An 18,878-nucleotide genomic window follows, 5' to 3' on the forward strand; every position below is an offset into this window, starting at 1 on the left:
GTAATGCTTTATTTTATTAAAATACAAACAACTGTATCTTTTATAGTTTTATTTTACTTTTATTTTGGCAGAATAAATAATCAAGTATTCGATAAGACCCATCTTATCACCCAAGCTGATGTGTCTGACGGTTTGTGATGACATTAATATCTTACTGATACAGATGTGTTAAGATGTTAAGTATGTGTAAAATATTTGTAAAGTTCAATATTACTGTTAAAACAGTTTTAAAAGCACGTTTTTGTGTAACAAGTCCTGAGACAAATAAAAATAGAATGTATGAAAGCCTCTTCTTTTAAGATATTTGTAATGCAGACTAAAAAACTTTACATTGACAACTGAGGTTATTCTCTTGAATATGTATACAGTAACCAGTGAGTTCATGAAACATTATTGTATAAATACATAACCTTGTAAATTCATCATGATTCTACCATATTAATCAATAAAAAAGACCTACTTTATATATACCATATCTGACTTTCTAATTAAAAACACAAAAAAGCCTTTTTTTTTTCTAAGTTATGTTTCTAAGTTAGAGTGCTTGTAGTTTGTAGTAAAATCACATCTTTAACCCAAAACATTTTTTGCTTTCAAACTCTCTCTCTCTCTCTCTCTCTCACACACACACACACACACACACACAGCTTTTTTCAGACACCCACGAACTGCCAACAACATCCTTAAGTTTGTTTTATCATTCAGCTGTGGCTGAGACCCTAATGAAATTATTTTATGCATTATTACAAGTATAGATGCTGAAAGAGTTCATTAACCTGTTTAATATGAATAATATCACTTATGACTAGTTTGACAAACAGTGTTCTAACAAGTACAACCGTTGCAGAAAATGTATTATAACACCACAGTAGGATAAAGCTATGGATGAGCGATTGACCAACTTATCAAATGCTAAACATTTCCTGCTTACATAGTTTAAGATGAAACTTAAAAAATATAGGCATGAGCTAACAATCGGTAAAAATACTGGCCGCACTCAACATACAGAGGGAGAGACTGAATATTCAGACAGCTAGAGCAGGACCATATTTACTTTTTCTTAAGATAAAGACAATTATTTGGTTTATTTGGTATCTCGCTTCACAACAGTTGCTCCATTACAGCACACACGTCAAGTCTTTTTTAGCATACGTATCTCGTATTATTCTTCAATATAATTGTTTAGTCTAAATATGTTTTAACAGTTCTTTGTGTTTTTGTTTTTACAAAGTTGTTAAACACGTGTAACTAATACCTCACTCAACCGCTGTAGACTTTCAGGTCAGGGAACTACATTACTCAGCATACACCTCGGTCTTCAAACATGGCTGCTGGGGATACATACCCCAAAACACTCATACATGGCAGTCCCCAAAATCATTGGACTTCTGATTATATGCACACTAAGATACCCTATATAAAAAGACTCACATTTCCACAGTTTTGTGAAGTATACGCTCCTTCCGTGTTGTGATGTGACAAACCCCATTTTTTTTTTGTGATCTGTGTTAGTGATGCAGAGTCCGATTCATTTCTACGAAATGATTCATTTGGACAGTTTGGCTCAATAAACCGATTCATCAGCTTTCTTTTCATTTTATTTTTTTTTCTAACAACTCAGGGTCATTTTATATCAGTGAAACATTTAAATAAAGTTAACTGTGTGAACACGTATTGGTGATTATTGTCTGTTGTTCATTTAAGTTGTTTAACAATGTTCGTGATCCTTCATTTTCATCCTTCAGTTTAGCTTATTTGTTTTTAGTCGGTCACAAAAGTGTCAGGCATGAAGTTTATAACAACAGGTTTCAGGTGGTTGGGATGCGTGTAAGCGCATGTGACAGTAAATGTGACGGAGCCGAGAGTGTTACTCAAACACTCCTTTTTGCGTTATCTTTTAATAAAATATTGCATTGAATGTCACTTGGACAAATTCTGTAACCGTGTTTCATAAATACACTGAAATGAATGTAAGCGTACAAACCTTTATAATGTGGCCTAACGACACAACAGACTGATCCCTGGTAAGTACGCTTAAAATCGCTAGATATCTTGACTTCATCCGCGCCAGTGCGCTAGGCCTCGTCACACCGTTGTTAGATATAAACCGCAAAGTTTTTCACAGCGTTACACTTTGAAACCACAACCATTTCAGATGTTTCCATGACTTTGTTCGCTCTTTCTGCCTGAAGTTGTTTACCGCAGTCTCACCATCCTTATCTTATTTTCACACCTAATTGTAATTGTCAAGCCTTACGCTTTATTTTCTAGTTTTTGCTGTCATGTTAGCGGGACTCTTTGTTCATATACGTCGATATTTCTGTGAATTTGGTTGATTTTAAGAAAATATTGCTTTTAAACTCCATCTTCATTCGAGACATTTACGTTATATTATTAATAGGAACCTAGTTTATATCATAAGATCATTTCTTAATAATACTTTTCCTTCTACATCCTATTCCGACTACTCGTTTTCCTTTTTTTTTTTCAACTGATTCAAAATTTCAATTTGTAAAATTGCTCATTTGTAAGTCGCTTCGGAAAAAGGCAAAAATCCAAAAATTGAACTCGGAGAAAAGATTAATGAGTTAAGTGATTTAGCCTTTTATTTCGACAATATAGTGATGAATAGATTGAAGTAGTAAATAAAAAAATAGCCATTACAAACAACAACAGTACTGACATTACAGGTGGTCTAGCCAGAAAATAAAATCTCTGAAGGCCAGTATGTTTTGGCCCAGTATGAAGTCCACGAGCGCTCCAACAATTTCACATAACATGGATTCTGAATTTTTTGAAACCAGCGACACACATAAGTCTGTTACATACGTACAAAGACAGAGAACTTCATTAATTTCCATCTGATCACTACGTGCAGTCATCGCATCCAGAATTTCTCTGGTGGTTACACTGATTGGCTCTTTGCCGTAAATAAACGCGTTTGTTAAATCAGGCCATGGATTATTTTTCAGACTTCTTACAACGTCCATTTCATTCTTGAGGTTTGTTACGCGTTTGGTATCCCCCGTACAATCATGATTCGGATCGTACGTATGCTCAATGACCGTATGCATCAGTTTGATCATTTTTTCTCGGTAATGCGCTTTAAACGTAGAGCCTATGAAGTCTAGACCAGAACTCCAGTTGTGCTCCATCAGCTTTTGCGCAGCGTCAGACGTCCTTTTCAGAATTCGATCCTCTCCAAGAGATAAACTTTGTCCTCTAATCGATATAGAATGTTGTCACCGTTTCCTAGAATCAGGATTGATGGTTTTAATCCACTCCGGTCGAGGTCTTGTGCATTAACGCTTTGAATTTCAGGTTTATGGGTCAGAACCCCTCAAAGCGTTATTAATTGAAAAATTGCAGAGTGGATCAGGCTCAAACAAATTGCTGAAGCTGATTCTGTCAGTCCATGTAGATAATGTTTTGATCAACAAGATGTTGCGCTCGTTCCGTCGCTAGTGCAGTCAAACCCGGTATTGTTCACAGATTTAGGAAAGTACACTGTAGGAAAGTAAATGCAGAGTTTATCCAGAACAGCCGCATCTCTGGAGAGACCTAAAAATGGCTGTCCACCAATGTTTACCATCCAACCTGACAGAACTGGAGAGGATCCCCAAATCCAGGTGTGAAAAACTTGTTGCATCTTTCCCAAAAAGACTCATGGCTGTATTAGATCAAAAGGGTGCTTCTACTAAATACTGAGCAAAGGGTCTGAATACTTAGGACCATGTGATATTTCAGTTTTTCTTTTTTAATAAATCTCCAAAAAATGTCAACAATTCTGTGTTTTTCTGTCAATATGGGGTGCTGTGTGTACATTAATGAGGAAAAAAAATGAACTTAAATGATTTTAGAAAATGGCTGCAATATAACAAAGAGTGAAAAATTTAAGGGGGTCTGAATACTTTCCGTACCCACTGTATGTTATGCAATTGCTTAGACCTGAACAACCATCAATCATCTATTTAACCCTTCTAATGATAGTCAAATGCGTGGGTTACATACATGATAGGGAGTTATGCAGTGGACTGATATTCATTTATAAGTCCTTTTAAGCATCATTTTGGTGCATATAAATGTAAAAGAGTCTGTGTCATTTCTGTGAACGTGATGGTATGTTCTCTATGAGGGAACAAAAATGTCAAAACAGAAGGAGTCTCGGTCTGGTCCTTGTTTTCACCCAACAAGTCTCTACTAATGATTTTCCTCACATGATGATCATGATGTGTATCTTGCCCCAAAATTGACAATCTCCTTCCTGAGTTGGGATTATCAATAATTGTGTTCTCTTGTGTTAATGATGCAAGTTGTTCAAAGCTGAAGAGTTGCTTGGTTAGGCTTACTTCAGGCTGGCTGGCACTAGGGCCTGATTTTCGATCATCCATGTAGTCTTGGGCCTCTTTGTAGAATTTGGACTCAGGTTTCAACAATGTTCTGACTGAATCTTCAATTGTCTGATTCACTCTGATACTCTACAACTATTTACAAAATAACAACATAAACAACATTAATTTTAAGCCCAGCCCTCCAAACCCACGGCAAACTGCCTCCATGTGTTCTGGGGTCTTCAGGAGCTGGAATGGCCAGCACTTCCTTAGCTACTCGGAGGACAGTGCGGTAGACAGTGGAACGAGGCATGTCAAACACTCTGTATGATGTGCTACTGGCCAGCCAGAAAAAAAACACCAGGGTCTCAATTGTGGCACCCCATCAATGCTGCAATTCACTTCTCAGAAGATCCAGCAGCACTGGCAGGCCCTTCATGCTCAGCCAAAAACCATTTAAAAACCTGTCCAGCACTGTCACATTCAGCTTTGTCCTGCAGTACAGGGGTCTGGTCTGATTTAAGAAAAGAAGGAAAAGAGAAATTGCTTAGAGCTATGACAAAGTAATTGGTAGACAAAATATTGAGATACTTTAGTAAACTAAAATTCCTTCCATGTCATTTCCTTTGTCATGCCTCTATCTTTGTATAAGGCGAGGACTTTTTCTGGGCAGTATTTGTATTTTCCTGCCACTCCTGGAAACCTTGTGTGAATATGTTTGCTGTTTGGGCCCTGCTTTAGCTCTGTGTGACAGAATGGCACACTAAGGTTGAGGGTCCGGGAGTTTCCTCTTCTTTTCAACTTTGTCCTCCACTCTGCGCTTTGTTAATTGCAGTTCACACTGAAAGAAGTCAGTCTGTGCAAACTCTTCAAAGGCCATTCTAGGATTTGTCAGTCACTTTGCAGAATAGGCTTTAAACACTTTTGTGGAGCAGTAGTGATATCTAACAGGCCCTTGTTGATAAAAGTGATGAATTGATGATCCATCACTTTGATAGCGAAATTTTGGCTGCCCACATGCAAGACATTTTATTTTTATTTTTTTTGACTGTCTGGGTCTTTGTTGCTGCTGCTGCTGTTGCTGCTCCTGCTGATATAGCAATATGTCCTGTACTATTTTTTGTACATTCTCCTGCGCTAGTGGCTTTTCAGATGCTGGCTGTGAGACTGGATCTGCTGAATTCACAATGGCTGGTGGCAGTTCTACAACTGGGACATGGACAGTCTCACTTTCCTCAGTTAATCTTTGCCAAAGTTTTTGTGTCTTCAAAAGATTTTCTGGACTGGTGTTCAGTGATGAACTTGTGTTCACCTGTTTAGCCAGGTGTTATATGGTATTTGATTTATCCAGTCTTGATTGGTCCAGTGTGGGCACTCCTTGGTGAGGACTGCAAAGGTGAGAGGTGAAATATTTGAGGTTTCTGGGACAACGAAAAAAGTTAATTGTTATTTTACTTATTTACTGAGATGATGTTGGCAAGTTCCATAAGGTGGAAATGCCGAAGAATTTTCTCCACTGCTCTTTCCGACCAGTTCTGTTGGCTGTGGAATTCTGGTCCTATAGTGCTCTCTGATGTGCTGTTTTGTAGGATTTGGTGGCTGAATTCCATAGTACTGATAAGCATCATTGAGCTTCTGCAGGTCTTCCTGGTCCACGATAGAAAATGCAGTGGAGAGGAGCTGACAAAGGGTGCTGTAGAGGGGATGATCCTCTGAAGTGCACTTCCGTGTGAAATGCCTCATGCAGTGAAACAAATCCAACTCGACCACAATGTTGGGGTTGTACTGTGTACGGGATGCACTGGTGTTTCCCAGAGGCCTAGCAGTGGCCTCAGTGATGATAAATTGTGTGGTACTCCAGGCATCCCAGTCAAGGTGCTCTCTGTGATGAAGATCAGGGTTTCTGTGTGGCGTGCAGCAAAACCTGAACAAGTAGGAGGAACTGCTTTGAATTTCAAAAATTACTGGTAACACTATATAATAATTGCATGCTATGAACCAGCTAGTTAAGTATTAGTAAATAGTCAGTTCATTCTTTATAAAGCATTGTCCCAACATTAATAGGCATTTAGTAAGCAGTTTAAAAATACAGCTATAAATGCCTTGTTCTTGATTTATAAGCATATCTATTACCAAGGAGATTTAAAGGCTCAGTTAGCTTAAACACAACACAAAATTCACACATTAACTACCTGAATTAATCATGAATTACAGCAAGAATATGTGTTAATAAAGCATTTAATAGCACACTGCGCAAGTATTATTATATGTGTAGCGGACCCCGTCTTATTGATGGCTGAAACTTTACTGATGTTTCTTGAAACTTTATTAGAGGTCTTTTAATTCAGAAATCAAGGTAAGAGCTTAATAAAGTGGTACAAAAATGTACATTATTATTATTAGACATATCCAGGAATTTTCACAAAATACTTGTTTTTAACTAAAAGTATACAAACACACAAACTTATGCTTTTTCAAAGGGTGCTGAATAAACATATAAACAGTCCTTTCATGCATGAATTCTGTTAAGCCGCCATGAACCATTCGCTCTTCATACCGTTTTCTCATTACCCCTTGTTATCCGTGAAAAGCAGATTCCGTTTCAAAATAAAAGTAAAAATAAGAAGCAACATTTGATAATATGGCACGAAATGTTGTAGGTTGACCCTTTAATAAGACATGGAATTTGAAGCTATCAATCTTTATGTTCCAGTGAATTCCTAAAGCTCCCTCAAGTGGCATATCATTGAAGGTTCCAAAGTTTACAGCACGTTCTGATGCTGGTATGCTTTGCAAAACAGTGTTGTCATTTGATATGAACTTGTGAAGTCAAAGACCACCTTTTGCACACAACTCCCGTGCTTCTTTTGTCAACTGGATTGCCTTTTCTACTGTCTCTGCACTTGTAACTCCATCATCAAAATAAAAATCTCTTGTGATGAACTGAATGCCTAATGCATGTGATTGACTGTACTCAATGGCTAAATATCTTAGTCCACATTTCGCGCAACCAGCCAAAGAGACTTTGCTAGTGTTTATAGTCCTGTGTTCTCCCCTGTTGCTTTGTCTGCTATTAGTTGTTTCATTGTTTTGTGCTACCCCTTGCTACTGGATTCCTAGTGTTTACATTGTGTATTATACTAAAAGACTGTTTTTGGTGATTGCCACAGACCCGTAGCAGATTTTATTAATCATGTTTGTTTTTTGTTGATGTAACGCCACGCCAGCAGAGGGAGCCCTCACCCACTGACTGACTGTTGCTGCTCCCTCTGCTGCTTCGTTTGTTACTTCCTGTTTGGTGGCCATAAAAGGAGGCCATTTTCAAACAGGAAGCTGCGAAGTATTGTTTTGCTCTTGCGGACTCTACCAAGCGTTTTTCCCTGTTTTCATTGCCCTGTTTTGTCATTGCCACGGTTTTGTTTTATTGTCATAGTTTTGCTTTTGGTTTCATTGCCATAGTTTTGTCTAGTTTTTATTTCCTTGTTTATCTGTTACTTTTTGGACTGCTCTCGCTGGTTTTTGGACTTGTTTTGTGGATTACGATATTGTTTTGCTTTCGTCACTCTGTTTGTCTGGATACTGACCCTGCCTGTCTGACTACGATCTGTAAATAAAGCTCGCACTTGGATCTTACATGCTTCCTACGAGTCCTGCTTGTTACAGTTGATGTGAAGGATCCTAATCCTCCTCCCATCTGAAAGCATGTGGTCACTCCATCTCACCACAAGCCAGTACCCTCCACATATGCCCAAACTGTCTGCTCTGCCGTGGCTTCCCAAGCTGTCTCCTACACCATGGCCTCCTGAGTTCCCTGCTCCGCCAAGGCTTCCCAAACTGTCTGCTTCATCGTGGTCCCCTGAGCTCCCTGATCCGCCATGGCCTTATGAACTGTCTGCTCCGCCATGATCCCCCGAGCTCCCTGACCCGCCATGGCTCCCCCGAGCTCCCCTAATCTCCGTTGGGTTCCAGCCTCCAGGGTGCCCAACCCCCCCTCCCTGGTGGATATATTACTGCATGAGATGCGCCTTCCAGGAGGGGGGGAGTACCGTCAGGGTTTGGACTTTATGTTCCATGTTTTCCCTTCAGCCTTAGTTCCTGTTTTCCATATTAGGTTTTGTTTCCTGGTTTTGTTTAGTTGATTCGTTAATTAGCCCCACACCCACACCATCACCATGATGTCACTTTCTGGTTTCTAAATAAAAATGGACGGAGCTGAAAGAAATTGCGAAATGGCAGGGCTAACACACTGTCAATAAGTTCTGGCTATGGCGGGAGATGCCATAATGAAAGGGCGTTTCCTGGCTTAAGCATATGGTGGAACCCAGGCCACAATCCCAGAGATTGGAGCTCTGTCTTCATCCACACTTTCCGATGATTAGAAGGATAAAAATCTAAAACATAAAAACATAATTAGTGATATGTAGTGATATGTAGTCATTGTAGTGTATTGTCTTAACAGATTGCATGATATAAGAAAACTAGGGATGCACCGAATTTTCGGACCAGAAAAAAAAAAGGTGAGGGTCGATCGGCGGCGAACATAGTCCAGGGTGTGAGGCAAATGTGAAATCCAAACAGACAATCTATAGTACAATTGAGGGGTGAACAGAGTCCAAAACAGCAAGACAAAGGGTTAATCCACGACGGGTGAGAAATCCACGGCACGCTGAAGGCAGACAAGACGAGATAATCAGGCTAGGATCAAGACACGGAAGAAACAGACTAAGAAACAAGACTTAACTAGACTATGAAACTGGAAATGGCTCCATAGTGTTGCTATCACGAGGAGCCCAATAAACACAAGACAGTACTTGGCAAATAGGAAAAGGAAGTCCAAGGCTTATATAGTGTGCTTGACTGGTGTTGGATTACAAATTTCTAAAAGGTTATGTATATTGTGATTTAGCAGACAGCCCAAGCCCTGAGACAGTAACCTTTTGTCTTTATACAGTTCCTGAACATCTGGCAGGTTTCCCAAGTTAAGTGTGAAGTCTAAGCTCAAGGTACAGCTGTGCCTTTTGTTTAGCACCTTTGCATTTGAATGACACTGGTATGCTAAATAGATCAAGGCTGGGAAAAATCTTTTACTGGGCTGATTTCCTGTACCACATTTGCATGCTTTGTTTAGATTGATTCCACCTCTATGTACTCCACCTCCTTCAGACCTATATACTCTGCTGTGCTGAGCTTTTGTCAGACTTTTTGATGACTGCAGTGCCAAGCAGCGAGTATCTGAATAAAGAGAAACTTCTGCTTTAAGATGTCCAAAAACATCTCCTGGTCTCTAAGAAAAAAAATCACAACACTGGTTACACCTTTGTATGTAATTAGAGAGGTGGAGCATGGGAAATGTAGTCCAGGGTGTAGTGCAACAGTCTGTGTATGTCAATATGACGCACAGCCAACCTCTGGTGGCGGGCAGACCAGACAGGATTTGTGACAGTATGTAGCCGATGCTTATTTTACTTAAATAACAATGTGTAAAGAAGAAATAATGCTGAAATTAGAATTGCATCTTGTTTCCCTCTATCAAAACAACTGCATAGATCATACCTGTCTGAGTGCTAAAAATGCGCTGAAATGGTTGAGGCACATTACTTTGCTCTCTGTAATCTATATTTTAATCAGTTTCAGGTATATTTGGAAGAAGGGATTTTGTTCATTTTAATTTTATTTAAATTTAATTTCTGAACCCTAGGAAAATGGAATCCTGGATAATCTTATTTTATATTTCACACTGTTCATATTTTACCTAGAGTTACCAATTAATCATGGTCATTCATAATTTGACGTGCCACACTGCACATTCTTAGTCCCTGGGTCCCCTTAGTCCCCGACGCACAGCTAGTATCTCAATAAAGAGAAACTTCTGCTTCAAGATATCCAAAACGTCTCCTGGTCTCTAACAAAAAGTTTACAACAATGGGTAGGATACTAAATTTATGAGCTGCACTGAGATCTCAATATCTCTGATGTTAAACCATTCTGAAGATTCCAGAAGATTTTTTTTTAAGAACCAGAATCTAAAATTATATTAAGATAACTTTAATACCTTTTGAGTTACAGACACACACATTTTGGAAAAAGAATGTTTAAGAGACTTAAACAGGTATGTTCTATACAATTGTTTTCATAGAGGGAAACAAGATACAATAAGCATTGGCTGCATACAAAGTGACCAACATTTGTTTTTCAACCACTGAAAATGGGTAATATTCAACAATCTGAAAATGGAGCCTCATTGAGATTCCCATATCAGTGGGAGAGTCAGTGAAGAACTAAAATCAGAAATTATATTGTGATATCTTTAATACTTCTTAAGTTATAGACACATGAACTTTGAAAAAAAAAATGTTTATTGCACTCAGTTGTCTTGACAGAAAGAAACAAGATAAATCTCTAGTTTTAACATTATCTGTGCTTCAGACATTCCTCTTTAAAAGAAAAGAACTTTCTTTTTTTTTTTTTTTTTCAAACTGACCCACATTTGATTTTTGACCACTGACAAAGTGTACATTTTTACTATTTACTCCTGAAGCCATATTGAAACTCTAATATCTCTGGAACCGAATCTCATAGGGCCTTACAAATTAAGATGTCAAAAGTAAAATTTGTTAAGACCCAATATCTAAAAGGGCATTAAGATATATTTAATACTTCTTAAGTTACAGGCATGCAAACTTTGGAGAAAAACTTAAAAAGTGCTGTTTCCCCATTTTTGAATGGTCACCATTAGCATGTAATGCAACAAAGATTGCTAAAGTCAACAGATTTTACTAATAGAACTACCAATCTCTGTGTAAAAATAAGATAATGAGGCTGCCATCTTTTATATCAGAGTTATATTTTTACCCTCCTGTGACTTGACTGAATTGCAGGTGAAATTGCCATTTTGACCTCCCTCTACGAATGTAATGCCACACCAGCAGAGGGAGCCCTTGCCCTAGTACTGACTGTTACCGCTCCCTCTGCTTCTTCTATGGTGACTTCCTGTTTGGCAGCCATATAAAGAGGGCCATGCCAAACAGGCCTTTGCAAAGCATTCAAGTCTAAATAATACTTTGTACATTATATGGAAGTATAACACAGGTTTATGTGATGTCTGTTTAATAGAAGAGAAAAAGATGGAAAAAAGAGAGAAAAAATGCAAAAATGAGGAGAAAAGAGAAGAAAGGGATTTTTTTCACCGTTGTCTTCCAAAGCAATGTTTTTGGAATGTGTGTTTACAATAAAACATTTTTAACAACTTTTTTTTCTTATACATTTATATGGAAGAAAAGGTGATCACAAGCTTCCTGGTTCAAATGCCACTGTTGCCAGAAATTAAGTTTTTACTTAATGATTTTTATCAGTAAAAATCCCATAAATTTGATATTATTGATTGTTGATATTTTATTCACAGTTCTAAGTTTTTGCTATTTTAGTTAAAATATATTATTGCTGCAGCTATTTATTTATTTATTTATTTATTTTTAATTATAGTAAAAAATGGTCCATTTATGAAATAATCTTCAAATTTCTTAACATTTTCAAAAGTGCCTTTAACCTTTGAATGATGTGTAGCAAAGTAAAACATGCAAAAAAAGAGAGAGTTATTTAATCATGACCAAACTTTTATTTTCAATCAGTCATAGCCAATTATTTACTAATTACTCGAATCATTCACATTTTTATTATTTTAGTTATTATGCTGCATGTGCAAAAGAACAGAAAGCACAGACCAATACACATGAATAAAACTGTAAAATATTCATGACTCTTGGGCATTCTTTGTAAGTGCAAAAGAACATAAAACAGAACTATTCACATAAATAAAACTTTCCAATGTCCATGATTCTTGTGCATTTCTTTCACATAAATAAAACTCAAGTCTCTTTTGCAAAAAAATTAAAAAAAAAAAAAAAAAAAAACTATATGGATAAATAAATCTCCAGATCAAAGGTCAGCATTTCTTTCTTTTTTTTTTTTTTCTTTTTCAGTTTGTTTATTTTTTTATTTTTTTTTTATCTTTTTGCTATTTTTATTTAACCACTGTGGCCTCCAACCACTGCTCCTTGGATACTGTCTCTGCAGAGGGGCAATATATAACTGTATTGGCTATGCCCAGTCTCCACTGTCCTGAACTGCCCGCATTTTTTGCACGTGTTGTGTTGTATTTTGCGAGTCAGTTTTCGACCTGGAGCAACAGCAGGTGCAAGAGAGGCAGAAGGGGCAGGAGGGGCAGAAGAGAGGCTGACTCTGAGAGCCTTTGGGGCAGCAAATAGAACAGGCCCTATTAGTCCCTGTGAGGCCATTGGTGTCAACATCACCAGTTGAGCACCTGGGGGTGGAGTGGGGAATTGGTGGTTCGAGCCCACCCAGGGACGCGGAGGCTTTTTTCTGCCGAGCGCTTTGCGCCCGTGCCAGGTGTCCGCTCTCGCTTTCGCCTCTCGTAGGACACGGGGCATGGCTTTCTTAGGCCGCTCAGCCTTTATGAGCTGGCTCGTTGGAAAAGAAGTCAGCGGCGGGTGTACGTTAGGTTAATCAACAACAGTACTTTAGGTACAGCAACAATTACCCCATCAAGTTCGGCCAGAAATCTTGGTGTAATCTTTGATGACCAGCTGACTTTCAAAGACCGTATGACTAAAACTGCTCCATCTTGCAGGTTTGCATTGCCCAACATCAGAGAGATCAGGCCTTTTCTAACGGAGCATGCTGCACAACTTCTTGTCCAGGCCCCGGTCATTTCTAGGCTGGACTACTGCGATGCTCTTTCAGCCGGTCTTCCTTCACGCACAATCAAACCTCTACAAACGATTCAGAATGCAGCAGCACGACTGGTCTTCGACAAGCCCAACAGGGCCCATGTCACACCTCTCTTTATCGCCCTGCGCTGGCTGCCGGTTGCGGCCCGCATCGAATTCAAGACACTGATGCTTGCATATGGAACAGCCGCAGGCCCAGCGCCCGCCTACCTCCGCTCACTGGCACGAATCTACACTCCCTCCAGAAGTCTGAGATCCGCTAGTGAGCGACGCCTCGTTGTACCATCACAAAGAGGCATGAAATCACTTTCCAGAACGTTCTCTTTCACCATTCGTGGCTGCTGGAATGACCTGCCCACCCCTATCCGGAATGCAGACTCCCTGACAACTTTCAAGCGACTGCCGAAAACTCATCTCTTTCGATACTATTTGACTTTAAAAACCAAAAAAAAAAAAGGGAAGCTTTTCGTTGCCCCTCTCTTGCGAGGCGAGTCGCGGCTTTTTCCTAGCCCGTTTAGCCTTTCCAGCTTCAGTAGTTGCCCTGTGTTAAAGGTGTAACTTTTATTATTTTATTTAAAGCAGTCACATTAAAAGGGTTAACCACTAGGATTTAAAGTGAAATACTAACGCCAGCAAACGTTTGTTCTATGTATATATTTATATATTTTTTTTTTATTTCTTAGATGAAAATATTTTGAATTAAAGAATAATGTACCCAAAATAAAGTTAAGAAACCCCCAATGTCTTTGAAACTTCTCCCAAAACAAAACAAAACAAAACCTCTTAGCTGTAAACTGCTGATCCTTTCCTTAAGTTAATCTTCAGAAACTGGTCACAAAAAAAAAAAAAACATTGAGTGCGTTGAAATATGTTGATCTACTTTTACGTTGACTTAATGACTGGCAGACGATTGAGGAATAAAACTTCACAATGATGGTATCCAAAAAGCCAAATCTCATTCAGACAGCACACCAATTAGCAATGTCCAAACAATCAGGTATCGAGACAATAAAGAAGTCCTTCTAACCAAAGAGAAAAAAAACACCAAAAACAAACGTAAGAATTTCAAACATTCTGAAAGAAGAAAGACATTTTTTTTTTTTTTTTTTTTTTTTTAACATACTTACAGGCTGAGCTTAAAACGAAAGGTTTCCCAACCAGGACTTCCAAAACAATACAACCAGTGTGAGGTAGCTCCAAGGAACCATGCGTTCCCTCTACCATACTGAATCTACTTCTTCATCCAACCACTCACCTAATATACATTTCAGGTGTGTCTAACCAGCACCCTCTAGTGCCCTGTAGTTCCATTAAAACAGCATATTTATTTCCATTATTCCATGAATAATAAAAAAACAAGTGACAGACATTTCATTCTGTTACAAAGGAAGACAGCGGGGGTTCAGTGACAGTCTGCGTAGGCTCAAGTCTGCTGTCAGCGGGGGTTCAGTGACTACCTGCGTAGGCTCAAGTCTGCTGCGGAATGTGGATGTATTCGTCATGCTTTATTCCAGCTGGTGGAGGCCTGTTTTGCCAGTCAGACCCGGCACAATTCGATGAGCGACAAAGCCCACCGCCCGGCTAGCTCAGTCGGTAGAGCATGAGACTCTTAATCTCAGGGTCGTGGGTTCGAGCCCCACGTTGGGCGCCTCTCTTGACTCTCTTTCTTCCCAACGAAGGTCACGAGCTCCAGCGTGGCCGCACAGGCCTGGCGTGACGCTGCCAGCGCCCCCCTCCCAAGAGCCTTTTAATAAGTGCGGGGTCTGATCCCCGTCGCTTTCACCCTCGCGATCCGGCAGACCGCACCCGTCGCCGTCTCTGTGGCGCTACCTGGATCAGGATCGTCTGTCTCCGCGGCCGTTTCCTCGTCCAATCGCCGAGCTCGCTCTCCATTGTGAGAATGGACGAGAGCCAATCGCCGAGCTCGCTCTCCATTGTGAGAATGGACGAAAGCCAATCGCCGAGCTCGCTGTCCATTGTGAGAATGGACGAGGCGCCAATCGCTCTGCGTTGCGAGAATGGACGAGGGCCAATCGCATCGCTCGCTCTCCATCGTTGCGAGCCAATCGCGTTGCCGAACGCGAATGGATGCAGCCACTCACCGTGCTTAGCTTCATTCTGAGGCAAATAAAAAAGTCATACCAGCGGGGTAACGGAAAACTTTACAAAGTAAGTAATAAATGTTTTTTTTTTCTCCCCCCTTTCTGTTTCATGTTCTCAATTAGCAATTCGTTGCGTTTTTGTCCGTCGTTCATTCATGTTTTGTGTTTACAAACGAACTTATTGCCTCGCGCCCACAATTAAACACGATTTGCACGTCATCTTATTGAACTTAATTTAGTCGTTCTGACGTTTGATTTAAATGGAGGAAAAAGTGTTACATCTGTAGATATAATCATTCCTTATGGAAATTCACCATGGTTTTACTATAGTGAACGAGTAGTAACCTTGTAGTAACAGTTGTTTTTGGCAGATCGATAACAACTGTATAAACAGAATATTATTAATAACGTTAAGTTATTATCTGAATGAAAAAAAAAACCGTTATGCTTGTATATATAGTCATTTACCATGGTTATACTATGGTGAAGTTGTAGTAACCATGTTTTGTTTTCACGACTTGGCTATAATCTCACATATTAAACACCGTGTAAAGTTGTAGACATAGTCATTTCTCATGAAAATTGAATGTGTTTTGCTATAGTACAAATGTAGTAATCATGTTTTGTGTAGTACTATTTTTATAAACAGATACATGTACTACAAATAATAATGCAAGGTCTGCAACTGCCTAGCCGGTTGTCTGTGGCAGCTGATCCTTTACTCCCAGCCAACGTGCGCCCCCAACTGCGCCCCCCCAACCAGGTCCAGCTCACCAATACCACCTGCCCAGTAGCACTGTGGGCCAGGCACAGACAAAGAGGAAGAGGAACATCCCTTCAGCCCCAGTGGTATCGCCACCAGCTGAGAAACCTCCAGCCCAGCGGCAACTCTTCCCTGCTCCACCCCCAGGTGCTCAACTGGTGATGCTGACACCAATGGCCTCACAGGGACCAACAGGGCCTGTTCTGTTTGCTGCCCCACAGGCTCTCAGGCTCAGCCTCTCCTCTGCTCCTCCTGCCCCTTCTGCCTCTCCTGCACCTGCTGCTGCTCCAGTTCGAAAACTGACTCGCAAAGTACAGCACAACACATGCAAAAAATGCGGGCAGTTCAGGACAGCAGAGACTGGGCATAGCCAATACAAGGGCACTATATACTGCCCCTCTGTAGAGACAGTATCCAAGGAGCAGTGGTTGGAGGATATTAAAAAAACAAAATGAAAAAAGACAGAAAGAAACACTGATCTTTGATGTGGAGTTATTTATGTATATAGTTTTTTTTCTTTCTTTGCACAACAGAGAAAGTTTTATTTATGTGAATAGTTCTATGTTCGTCTGCACTTACAAAGAATGCACAATAGTTATGAATATTTTACAGTTTTATTTATGTGTATTGGGTGTGTTTTCTGTTCTTTTGCACTATCAATGAATGCACAAGAGCCATGGAAAATGGAAATTATTATTTATAAATATTGTTCTGTTTTCTATTTTGCACGTGCAGCACTTGATACAAAACTTGAATGATTCAAGGAATAAATAAATAATTGGCTATGACTGATTGAAAAATAAAAGTTTGGTCATCATTAAATAACTCTCTCTCTTTTGTATATTTTAATTTGCTACAGTATCATTCAAAGGTTATAGGCACTTTTGAAAATGTTGAGAAATTTTAAGAATCTTTCATAAATGGACTATTTTTTTACTATATTTTTTAGAAAATAACTGCAGCAGAAATATATAACTAAAATTGCAAAAAACTGAAAGAACTGAAAAAATATTAACAATCAGTAATATCAAATTAATAAAATTTTAATTTATTGTTTCAGAAATGTCTTAATTAATATGGACATAATATATGGGATTTTTACTGATAAAAAAATAAATAAATAAATAAAAACATAGCAACCAGGAAGCTTGTGATCACCCTTTTCCCATATAAATATATAGGAAAACTGAAAAAAAAAAAGTTTTTAAAAATATTTTATTGTAAACACACATTGCAAATACAATGCTTTGGAAGACAAAAAGGAAAAAATCCCTTTCTTCTCTTTCCTCCTCATTTTTTCCCTTTTTTCTCTCTTTTTTCCTTCTTTTTCTCTTCTTCCCCCTTCTTCCCTTTCCTTCCTTTTCTCCCCCCCCTTAACAGACTATTGTTCCCCAGCTTTGGCGCAATCGGTTAGCGCATTCGGCTGTTAACCGAAAGGTTGGTGGTTCGAGCCCACCCAGGGACGCGGGAGGCTTTTCGCTGCCGAGCGCTTTGCGCCCGTGCCAGGTGTCCGCTCTCGCTTTCGCCTCTCGTAGGACACGGGGCATGGCTTTCTTAGGCCGCTCAGCCTTTACGCCTTCATGGAAAAGAAGTCAGCGGCGGGTGTACGTTAGGTTAATCAACAACAGTACTTTAGGTACAGCAACAATTACCCCATCAAGTTCGGCCAGAAATCTTGGTGTAATCTTTGATGACCAGCTGACTTTCAAAGACCGTATGACTAAAACTGCTCCATCTTGCAGGTTTGCATTGCCCAACATCAGAGAGATCAGGCCTTTTCTAACGGAGCATGCTGCACAACTTCTTGTCCAGGCCCCGGTCATTTCTAGGCTGGACTACTGCGATGCTCTTTCAGCCGGTCTTCCTTCACGCACAATCAAACCTCTACAAACGATTCAGAATGCAGCAGCACGACTGGTCTTCGACAAGCCCAACAGGGCCCATGTCACACCTCTCTTTATCGCCCTGCGCTGGCTGCCGGTTGCGGCCCGCATCGAATTCAAGACACTGATGCTTGCATATGGAACAGCCGCAGGCCCAGCGCCCGCCTACCTCCGCTCACTGGCACGAATCTACACTCCCTCCAGAAGTCTGAGATCCGCTAGTGAGCGACGCCTCGTTGTACCATCACAAAGAGGCATGAAATCACTTTCCAGAACGTTCTCTTTCACCATTCGTGGCTGCTGGAATGACCTGCCCACCCCTATCCGGAATGCAGACTCCCTGACAACTTTCAAGCGACTGCCGAAAACTCATCTCTTTTGATACTATTTGACTTTAAAAACCAAAAAAAAACGAGGGAAGCTTTTCGTTGCCCCTCTCTTGCGAGGCGAGTCGCGGCTTTTTCCTAGCCCGTTTAGCCTTTCCAGCTTCAGTAGTTGCCCTGTGTTAAAGGTGTAACTTTTATTATTTTATTTAAAGCAGTCACATTAAAAGGGTTAACCACTAGGATTTAAAGTGAAATACTAACGCCAGCAAACGTTTGTTCTATGTATATATTTATATATTTTTTTTATTTCTTAGATGAAAATATTTTGAATTAAAGAATAATGTACCCAAAATAAAGTTAAGAAACCCCCAATGTCTTTGAAACTTCTCCCAAAACAAAACAAAACAAAACCTCTTAGCTGTAAACTGCTGATCCTTTCCTTAAGTTAATCTTCAGAAACTGGTCACAAAAAAAAAAAAAAAACATTGAGTGCGTTGAAATATGTTGATCTACTTTTACGTTGACTTAATGACTGGCAGACGATTGAGGAATAAAACTTCACAATGATGGTATCCAAAAAGCCAAATCTCATTCAGACAGCACACCAATTAGCAATGTCCAAACAATCAGGTATCGAGACAATAAAGAAGTCCTTCTAACCAAAGAGAAAAAAAACACCAAAAACAAATGTAAGAATTTCAAACATTCTGAAAGAAGAAAGACATT

At 39.6% G+C, this 18,878-nt stretch overlaps 2 non-coding genes across 2 annotated transcripts; both read left to right on the top strand.

Moving 5' to 3' along the window:
• Nucleotides 1-14,653: 14,653 nt before the first annotated feature.
• trnak-cuu (transfer RNA lysine (anticodon CUU)) lies at nt 14,654-14,726 on the top strand. The gene has a single exon. It is a non-coding gene; the product is annotated as a tRNA-Lys (tRNA).
• A 2,611-nt stretch (nt 14,727-17,337) lies between these two features.
• On the top strand, nt 17,338-17,408 carry trnan-guu (transfer RNA asparagine (anticodon GUU)). Its single transcript has one exon. It is a non-coding gene; the product is annotated as a tRNA-Asn (tRNA).
• The last annotated feature ends 1,470 nt before the right edge of the window (nt 17,409-18,878 follow it).

This window comes from Labeo rohita, unplaced genomic scaffold (genome assembly GCF_022985175.1).
Source record: "Labeo rohita strain BAU-BD-2019 unplaced genomic scaffold, IGBB_LRoh.1.0 scaffold_79, whole genome shotgun sequence".
Classification (NCBI taxonomy): domain Eukaryota; kingdom Metazoa; phylum Chordata; class Actinopteri; order Cypriniformes; family Cyprinidae; genus Labeo; species Labeo rohita.